This window comes from Lithobates pipiens, unplaced genomic scaffold (genome assembly GCF_037356315.1).
Source record: "Lithobates pipiens isolate NorthernLeopardFrog02 unplaced genomic scaffold, aLitPip1_a1.2 Scaffold_16, whole genome shotgun sequence".
NCBI classification, from domain to species: Eukaryota; Metazoa; Chordata; class Amphibia; order Anura; family Ranidae; genus Lithobates; species Lithobates pipiens.
The window spans coordinates 639560931-639570959 of record NW_027507748.1 but is presented as its reverse complement, the minus strand read 5'-3'; the positions used below and the strand labels follow the sequence as shown (position 1 = coordinate 639570959).

At 46.6% G+C, this 10029-nt stretch overlaps 1 protein-coding gene across 2 annotated transcripts in view; it reads left to right on the top strand.

Annotated features, from left to right (window-relative positions):
• Positions 1-4846: 4846 nt before the first annotated feature.
• The window catches only part of LIMA1 (LIM domain and actin binding 1), an 84626-nt gene continuing 79443 nt past the window's right edge, over positions 4847-10029 (top strand). For both annotated transcript variants that reach the window (XM_077484273.1, XM_077484270.1), the window contains exon 1: positions 4847-4983. The gene's annotated coding sequence lies outside the window, so the exon portion shown is untranslated. The remainder of the gene's footprint in view (positions 4984-10029) is intronic.

Below are 10029 nucleotides of genomic sequence, written 5' to 3'. Positions count from 1 at the left end.
CCTTGCGTCAGAGGGGGCGTGGTCAGGTGACGGGTGGCCCCGCCCTCCTCAGCTAAGAAGAGTCAGGCTGCCGGGATTCCCGCATTGTCTCCAGTGGAGACAGGATGGATGCGCTGCAGTGGAGGGAAAGATCACCCATCGCTGGATCAGATCACCCATCGCTGGACCCCGGAGAGATGATCATCCATCGCTGGATAGCAAGTATCCAGGATTACCACCACTGGAATCTTTTTTTTATTTTTAATAAAGGACTTTTCCCAACGGTGTGTGTTTTTTTTACATTTTTTTGTTGAGGGCATGTGGCCTGGTATGGTTCAGAAGGGGCGGTGCTCTCTCGCCCCCCCTCTTTTCCTGCGGCCTGCCAGGTTGCGTGCTCGGATAAAGGGTTTGGTATGGATTTTTGGGGGGAACTCCACGCAATTTTTTTAATTTGGTGTGGAGCTCCCCTTAAAATCCATACCAGACCTGAAGGGTCTGGTATGTATATTTGGCGGGAGCCCCATGTAATTTTTTTGTTCATTTGACGCGGGGTTCCCCTTAATATCCATACCAGACCTGAAGGGCCTGGTAACAGAATTTGGGGGCACTCCACGCTTTTTTTTTTTATCAATGACTGTTATCTGTATTACGAGGAGCCAACAATTCATTATAGCCGCAAGTGCTTTTAAATTACTTTTTTTTCCTGCAGAAATGACACTGTGCAGGGACAGTTCAAAGCACGAGAAACATGCGCCCCTTTACAGGCATACTATAGACACCCCCCAGGAAATTTAAAGGAATATTACATATTATTTTATTGTTTCACTTTAAGCATTATTAAAATCACTGCTCCCGAAAAAAAATACCGCTTTTAAAATACATGTCCCCTGGGGCAGGACCCAGGTCCCCAAACACTTTTTATGACAATAACTTGTATATAAGCCTTTAAAATTAGCACTTTAGATTTCTCCCATAGACTTGTACAGGGTGTTCTGCGGCTTTTCGAATTTGCCGCGAACACCCCAAATTGTTCGCTGTTTGGTGAACAGGCAATGTTTGAGTCAAACATGAGTTCAACTCGAACTCGAAGCTCATCCCTATTCCTGAGATGGACCAGGGATGATGGGCTTTGTTATGTGCAGTGTGCATAGAGTAGTGCACATGATTGCAACTAAAATGAACTGCACAATTTCAAACAAACGCAAGTGAGAGAGAAAAGGAGAGGTTTGAGAGCTCATGGAGGACGTTATAAGGAAACAGATAAACACAGTAAGAAACAATTTCATGAAAATAGATTACAGCGCCAATAAGTAGTAAATGTGCACTATATTATCAAAAGTATTGGGACATCTGTCTTCACACGCACATGAACTTTCACTGCTTACCGCCCGCCCACCGTCAAATGACGGCGGGGCGGCTCTCGTTCTGGAACAGCATCAAATGACAGCGTCCCAGAATGTCCACGTGGCGATCGCGGCCGCACCGTGTTGCTAGGACATGGCGCGACCCCAATCTCTGTAAAGAGCCACGGCTCTTTAACCATGTGATCGGCTGTGTCCAATCACATCCGGTCACATGAAAACATGAAGATGCCGGTAATCGGCTCTCCTCGCCTCACACTGACAGAGTGGCGAGGAGAGCCGATAGGCAACTACACTCACGGGACATCTAGGAATGTAATCGGGGCACTGATCATCAGTGCCCTGATTACAATATAGCGCCAACTGTGTCACCAATCAGTGCCCACCAGTGCCAGCAATTACTTAGTTTCTGTCAGTAAATTTTGTAACTAAGTAAAAAAAATGTTTTTCAAAATGTTTGGTCTTTTTTTTAAGTAAAAAAAAATAAAAAAAAACAGCAGTGATTAAATACCACCAAAAGAAAGCTCTATTTGTGTGAAGAAAATGATAAAAAATGTATTTGGGTACAGTGTAGCATGACCGCGCAATTGTCATTCAAAGTGCGACAGCGCTGAAAGCTGAAACATGGCCTGGGCAGGAAGAGGGTGTAAGTGCCGGTAGGCAAGTAGTTAACGGCATCCCAGTCTTAGTCCGTAGGGTTCAATATTGAGTTGGTCCACCCTTTTCAGCTATAACAGCTTCAACTCTTCTGGGAAGGCTGTCCACAAGGTTTAGGAGTGTCTATGGGAATGTTTGATCCTTCTTCCAGAAGCACATTTGTGAGGTCAGGCACGAGCATGATGTGGACGAGAAGGCCTGGCTTGCAGTCTCCCCTTTATTCATCTCAAAGATGTTCTATCAGATTGAGGTCAGGACTCTTGTTCAGGCCAGTCCGGTTCCCCCACCCAAAACTCTCTCATCCATGTCTTTATGGACCTTCCTTTGTGCACTGGTGTGCAGCCATGGTGGAACGGGAAGGGACCATCCCCAAACTGTTCCCACAAAGTTGGGAGCCCAAACTGTCTTTTTATACTGATGTTTTTAGAGTTCCCTTCACTAGAACTAAGGGGCCAAGCTCAACCGCTGAAAAAACAACCCCACACCATAATCCCTCCTCCACCAAATGATTTGGACCAGTGCACAAAGCAAAGGTTTCCCAAACCCCCTGTGGGGGAAGGAGCCCATGTTATGTCAGAACTATGTCCTGATTCAGTCAGTGGGATTGTAAGTCCCATCATGGCTTGCCCCAGTGAGCATGCATCCCTCATGCCTTCTTTTATGTAGTAATCTTGGGCTGCTCAGGCAACATGTCCCCTGTTTTCCAACCTTTTAGCACTCAGGAAAGGGTGGCTCCAGAGGACCCTGCAAATGAAAGGAGTCCCCCAGACGTGAAAGGTGGGTTAGTGCTTGGGGGTGACCTGCCTAATCAAGGGAAAAAAAAACCTTTCAAAAGGTGAAGAATGCACTGTAAGGCCTTGTTCAGATCTCACGTAGCTTATGATTTTTAATGCAATGTCTTAGCAACAAGGCAGGATGGGATGATGCCATGTCTGGGGGATTTTCAGCCAGGCTTCAGGAGGCACGTCAATGGCCTACACCTATAGCAAGGGCATTATCCAACTTTGGTCAGAGCTGCACAGTTTGTTTTTATGCAGAGTAGCCCTGTACCTGCACAGGCAACTTTCACATAAAGGTGAACTAACCCTTCACCAATGTAGGTGGGTCTTCCAGGTCCATACATAGTAAACGCCAGTGATGAATTCATCATCGGGAATGTTTGGTGAAAGTCACATTCCTATCTTCATAAATCTGCCCCTATGATGTGTTCATTATTATTGTAGGAATATCTTCCTGTAAATCCAATCCCTTCCACTGATAAATGATCCGAGTACAGCGTGTGATCCTCAGAGGTGGGACATATACAGGATATGTCTGTCCGTCATCCTCAGTCACATGTCTGCCTGGCTATATAATGTGCAATCCAGTCCATGGAGGAAGAGAAAGGATGTTCATTACCAAACACATGTATCCATCATTCATAACACAAGTGATACTTTATTACAGATCATCTATGGAGGATACAAAATATCTCTCACAATGAGTTTTCTTGTCACCAGTAACAGTCTAAAGATTTCTCTCATTTAAAGGGGACCTGTGATGATGAAGATATATGGAAGGTGATATTGCTTTACTCGTCATCCTCTAAAAGTGTAGAGCCTGAAGCTGTCATCCTGATCCTGCTATCCTGATCCTGCCGTGCCATCCTGATCCCGCCATCCCGATCCTGCAATGACTATTCTTATCCCAAGGCTGCCACACTGATGCTGAGGCTTCCATTTTCATCTTGCCGCTACCAATCTTATTCTGAGGTTACCATCCTGAACCGTTCATCCTAATCCTGTCATCCTGATCATTAGGCTGTCATCCTGATCCTTAGGCTGTCATCCTAATCCTGTCATCTTAAACCTTAGCCTGTCATCCTGAACCGTTCATTAAAAATTCTGATCCTGTCACCCTGATCATGTCATCCTGATCCTTAGGCTGTAATCCTGATCCTGTCATACCAATCCTTAGGCTGTCATCATGACCCTGTCATGATTAGGTTACCATCCTTAACCGTTCACCCTAATCCTGTCAACCTGGTCCTTAGCCTGTCATCCTGATCCTTACGCTGTCATCATGATCCTGTCATCCTGATCTTAGGCTGTCACCCTGATCCTATCATCCTGGTCCTTAGGCTTTCATCATGATCCTGTCATCCTGATCCTTAGGCTGTCACCCTAATCCTGTCACCCTGGTCCTTAGGCTGTCACCCTGATCCTGTCATCCTGGTCCTTAGGCTGTCACCCTGATCCTGTCATCCTGGTCCTTAGGCTGTCATCATGATCCTGTCATCCTGATCCTTAGGCTGTCACCCTAATCCTGTCACCCTGGTCCTTAGGCTGTCACCCTGATCCTGTCATCCTGGTCCTTAGGCTGTCACCCTGATCCTGTCATCCTGGTCCTTAGGCTGTCATCATGATCCTGTCATCCTGATCCTTAGGTTACCATCCTGAAGCGTTCATCCTAATCCTGTCATCCTGGTCCTTAGGCTGTCATCCTGATCCTTACGCTGTCATCAAGATCCTGTCTTCCTGATCCGGCTGGGTCTCTCCTCCTGCAGGGTGTGAACTTCTCATTCTGCTCCCAGGTCGGTGACATAAGGAGAAGGATGACATTCAGCACTGAGAGATCTCCACCCCCCCCATCCCCGCACACCAGCTGCTATTTCAGATGAGGCTGATAGAGGCAGCTCTTGCAGTGACCTCTGTGTGTCTCAGTAATCCTCCCCCTCCCCCTCCCCCTCCAGTGAGAGGGATCGCACAGTCCTGTCCCCGGACACGTCTCCTCTCCTCCCCCTGTGATGACGAGTCCGGCCCTTTAGCACTCTCCTCCTGTAGGTGGCGCTCCTCCGCCCCCCCCCCCCCCCTCACCTTTATATAAGACGCTCCCCGAGAACGGTGACGTGTGCAGTGTGGGCGGGGCTGTACAGGTGCTGAGTTGTGCAGCAGGTGCGGGGAGATCAGAGCTCGGAGAGGAATCCAGCGGCAGGAGTGAGACTACGGTGAGTGCGGGGCGACCGCGGCCTGTGCGGGATGCTGGGACTTGTAGTTCTGCACGCACTGGGATTGCATTGCATGAGACATGGATTACAGATAGAGCTTCTCCTGTCCTCCCGACACCTGTCTGATGATGATCGCTCCGATCCATCTGTCAGTATAGGGGGGAGAACTGCACATCTCTGATCGGCAGAGCTGTCCATACACTGCCAGAGTGCTTCTCATAGTGACCCCCCCCCCCCCCAATTCTCCATGGGATCTCTGGATGGATCACCCCCCCCCCCCCCCCCATCAGTAATCTGCAGCTCTCCATGCTTTGGCATGCTGGTGACCTTCTTCTTAAATGTCTTTTTGCTCTACTCTTTATTTATTTTTTATTTTTTTTCCTTTAATTTTTTTTGTTATATTTAGGTATTAGAGAAAATATATATATTTCCCTAAACAATCTATATCTCTCTTTAATCTCTCGATCTCTAGCTTCTAATTTACCTATTAATCTTTTTACTTTTAAGAAATTTTTTATTTTATTTTTTTGCATTTTTTATTTTATTTTATTTATTTTTTTTAGCTTTTATACAATTGGCATCTCCTTTTTATTGAAGCCATTTCTTGGAGCATATTTTTGAGTAAAGGATATTTTGTATTATGGATTAGTACTGGAATCCTAATTCATAAATTAATAAAATGATCCGGTAACTCCTCTTCCCATCTTAGGCATCCAGGCTACTAATGACCCCCCCCCCCTCTGTATCATTGTCCCCTGATATCTCTCCCTGTATCATTGTCATCTATTGTCCCCCCAATCTCTCTCCCCCTCGTGTCATTGTCCCCTGTCCCACCTATCATTGTTCCCTTATCCCCTCCACTTGTATGTACAGGAACAAAGTATCCTGGGATCAAAGTACACCCAGATAAATGCATTTTATGATCCTGTCTTCCTCTATGGCCTTGGTAATATGCGTGCAGCAATGGTAATCCTCCTCCTCCTCGTTCTAGCCAGCCCCATCTTTTCTTTAGGACAGGTAACCTGATCGTGTACTCCTCTCCTGCACCTGTTATCGCTATAATCTGCAGTGTACCTGGTATCTGTCAGTCTGTCCAGCAGGGTAAGGTGTAATGGCGTCTGTACCATGAGGAAGATGACGGCATTTTATTGCTGCCGATTCACGGTTGTTTTCTATCTCTCCTGATAGGAATAACGAATGGACAATAATGCGATCCGTTGATATTGCAGGCATGGGGAAGCTGATTTCCCTTAATAGTTGGCAGATGCAAACATGGGTTTCCGTCGCGTCTCCATTTCCACCATCCAATCAAAATACCGTCTCATGTGTGGCCAAATCCTCATTGCTGATTCATTCAAGATAATTTTCCGCCCTGATCAATTGACTGTTGCTTGAATTTGCTCTAAACTGATCAGCAGGAAAGTTACGGACAAGCAATCAGTATCAGATTTGATCATTCTGATCACATTGCATATTGATTAGATAATACAGTTTAGATGCATGTGTATGGTCTGCATATGGAATAATGGCTCCTGTGCATAAGTGTGGCAGGCGAGGGTCAATCTGGGTGGCCAGGGTGGCCCTCTAACGACTGATTTAGGCCAGTGCAAAAGAACAGTGGGCCCACTAGCCTAGTGCATTATCCCAGGGCGTACTTTATTATATGAAGGATAAAAACATACTCACAGTGAAGGTACACAGCATGTCCAGACGTTGTCTTGTGGCACAGTGGATAAGGGGGCCCAGAGTAGTCCAATGCCAAGAAGACGCCCCCCAGTATCCGGAATTGGCTTGCTTGTTTCGAGGGTAAACCCTCTTCATCAGAGCCACCAGCACATCAGCTCTGAAGAGGGTTTACCCCTGATATCCGTAAATTGGTTCTGAATCCTGGATTCCGTCTTCTTGGGGTGGGACTACTCTGGATCCCGCTGTGCCTTGAGACGGTGGCTTGGCATGCTGTGTACCTTCACTGAGTGTTTTTAACCTTCATATAATGAACTAGGCTGGTGTGCCCTCTGTTCTATGGTCAGCATGTACCTGGTCTCTCCAATGGTGTTATGGTGGCCACCTACTGTTTCTTGGGAAAGATTGATTGGAAAAATAAACCCCTTTTGATCAATATGCCAAACATAGGGAAGTGGATTTCAATTAAAAGGGAAGAGAATCTCACTTGTTACTTGATCGGGTCTTTTTTCCATCATACGTGGTTCAGTAAACTTTATTTTTTTTTTTTTTTATGATCGATCTTCGAAAATAACTTTAAGACCCATTTCAACAAGGTCACACACAGGGAAGTGGGATTCAAGTTATGATTAATTCTGATCATCTCTAATCAATCACATTTGTTTCCACCATTCAGTCTCCTAATCTGGTTGTAGTACAATTGTATTTGTGAACAAAGTATCTCAGCACTGCTAATCAATGCCAAACAATGATTCCTCCTGGCTAATTAGACTCGGTTTGATTTGTATCTCTTCTAAATTGATCAGAAGGGAAATTATGGTTAGTTGCTTTTTTTGATTGAATTGCACCTCGTAAAATCAAAGCATGTGTGTTTACCATTAGTATGGCGAATGTGGTACAAATTTGACGAGCGTTTTCCCATAAATATCGTGTCAATGGTTTGAGGTCTTATTTTATGCTGTCTAAGTTCTCACATTTATCACGATTGTACTGATCTGTCCCCAAGTCCCTTGTGCTCAGGGCTGAACTGGGACAAAAATGTGGCCCTGGACTTCATCCAGACCGACCCAGGGCACACCACATCGGGGTACAGAGCTCGGCACATTAGGACACAACACATCAGGGCGGGGCATATCCGGGCTTAGGATATTAGGTCATGGGGCACATTATGGGACATATAGCACATCAGGGGGCACATCAGTGGATCTTGCCAGCATGCAGAGTAGCACAGGAAGCATTTCTCTGTAGTAAGTTTTCTCACGTGGCGCTGCTCGCTCCCCAGCGACCCCTCCTCTCTTCTCGTCTATCCCAGATATCACAAGCCAATGGGGATAGATGAGAAGAGGGGCCGCTGGGGCGCGAGCAGCACTGCTTGACCTGAGAACTTGCTACAGACAGATGCTTCCTGCGCTACTCTGCATGCATCTCGATCTACACGTCAGGCGCCAGCTGTCAGCGTTTTACGGGTAGATCGCTGTGGATCACAGATGTGGCTGAAACCGGCCCACTGGGAATCTCCCGGTAGTCCGATGGCCAGTCCATCCCGGTCTACTCACACTTTTTCATTATGATCTCTGCCAACCAAATCACCGTAAACCTTTTTTTATGCATTGCATACTGGCTCATTATGAAATACCTCAAATCAAAGCTCTTGCAGGGGTCCCTGTATACCGCTTTGACTGGCGACATGTCTCCCGGAGTTATTTCCAGATTTTTAGTCTTCAGCGCTATGATTGGTTGAAGCCGCAATGTCACTCCCACACATTCGCGTGGGAGTTGCTGGGCACGGCTGCTGAAGAAACTGCAGGGGCTTGCTGTTCAGTGCTCACGCGCCAATGACGCCAGTGCAAGCGTATATGGTAAATATCTCCTAAACCAAGCAGGTTTAGGAGATATTTCCAGTATCTACAAGTATACCTTATTATAGGCTTACCTGAAGGTACAAGTGGTGCAACAGGGTTTACAACCACTTTAAAGTGGTTAAGACTGAAGGTTGTTTAACGTCATGCATTCTGTGCATGAATGTGAAAAACCTTTCAATGTGCATCTCCCCCCCCCCCCCCCCCCCCCACATGCCCAATCTTCATCCAGCTATGTGCCAAGGCTCTTGCTCCTCATTGGCTCCTGCTGCTGTCAATCACAGGCGGGAGCGGCAGTTGGTGCTGAGCTGGTGTTCTATAAGCAATGCCTCCGATGGGCATGCGCAGTAACAAACGTCACTCCAGCTAAGTTGATCTGCTGGAGTGACTTCAACATGGCGCCTGCACAGATCGTTGGAGACAGCATTTGACAATCTAAGGTCTGAGGGAGAATGTAATTGTCAGATTCTGCCTTGCTATTGCGGGATGGGTTGTGGGTGCGTTTTATCCTGCCCCTGCACACAGCCAAAACACGCGGTTTCACAATGAACCCACCGTTCAATACAGGCGAAACCCCCCCCCCCCCCCCCCCCCCCCTGCAAACGGTGATGCAGAATCTGACAAGTACATTCTCCCTCCACTGATTTGTATAGCATTGGTAAATGCCTCTAAGATGTGCATGCGCTGTGACGTCATCCGATTAACATATCAGTTGGAGCGACGTTTGTTACTGTGCATGCGCTGACCCGTCGGAGGGGGGGTTGGGGGGTGGAGTGCATCTCTCTATAGAGCACTGGCCCCATCTTATGGACATGAGCTGGCTCAGGAGTGAGCAAGTGGCTTGCTATGGGGGCACTTGACGAGAGGGGCACAGAGTGCTGGCTGGGGACCCAAGAAGAGGAGGCTCTGCGCTGCTTTGTGCAAAATCATTACAGAGAACGGGTAAGTATAACACGTTTGTAAGATAATATTTTAACGCTCTAAAAGTATGGGATTTTGTATTTTTGTCCCAATCATACTTGGCTAGGTGAATATGGCATTGGTCTGATGCTGCATCTGTCCACCCGCTGGCTCTAACACTGAGAACCGATCGATCCAATGCCGCTCATCGCTGCATTCTCACAGGAAGTCAGATCCACAGCGGAAGTACAGCCAAATTAGCTTTGGTTGTACTTTAACATGTTTAGAGGCAGAAAAAGTCAAACTCCATTAAATGCGGCATTTTTGACACCCAGTTTTCATGAACAAGTATGCAGATCTGATCTGCATACTTGTTCCAGGTCAATGACTTAATGTACCGAGTCCTCTGTATATTCGGGCAGGGATAGGATGACGTATTTTTAAGGGGGGGGAGGCCACCAAGGGGACACTTTTAAGAAGCAATTAATGCCAGTGATGGACCCCAGAATTTTTTTTTACAGCTGCTGTTTTTGTATGTGTATTTTATTCTTCAACATCTAGGAGCAGAAAAAATAGTTTTTGTAGCATTTCTTGGAATGTTTTT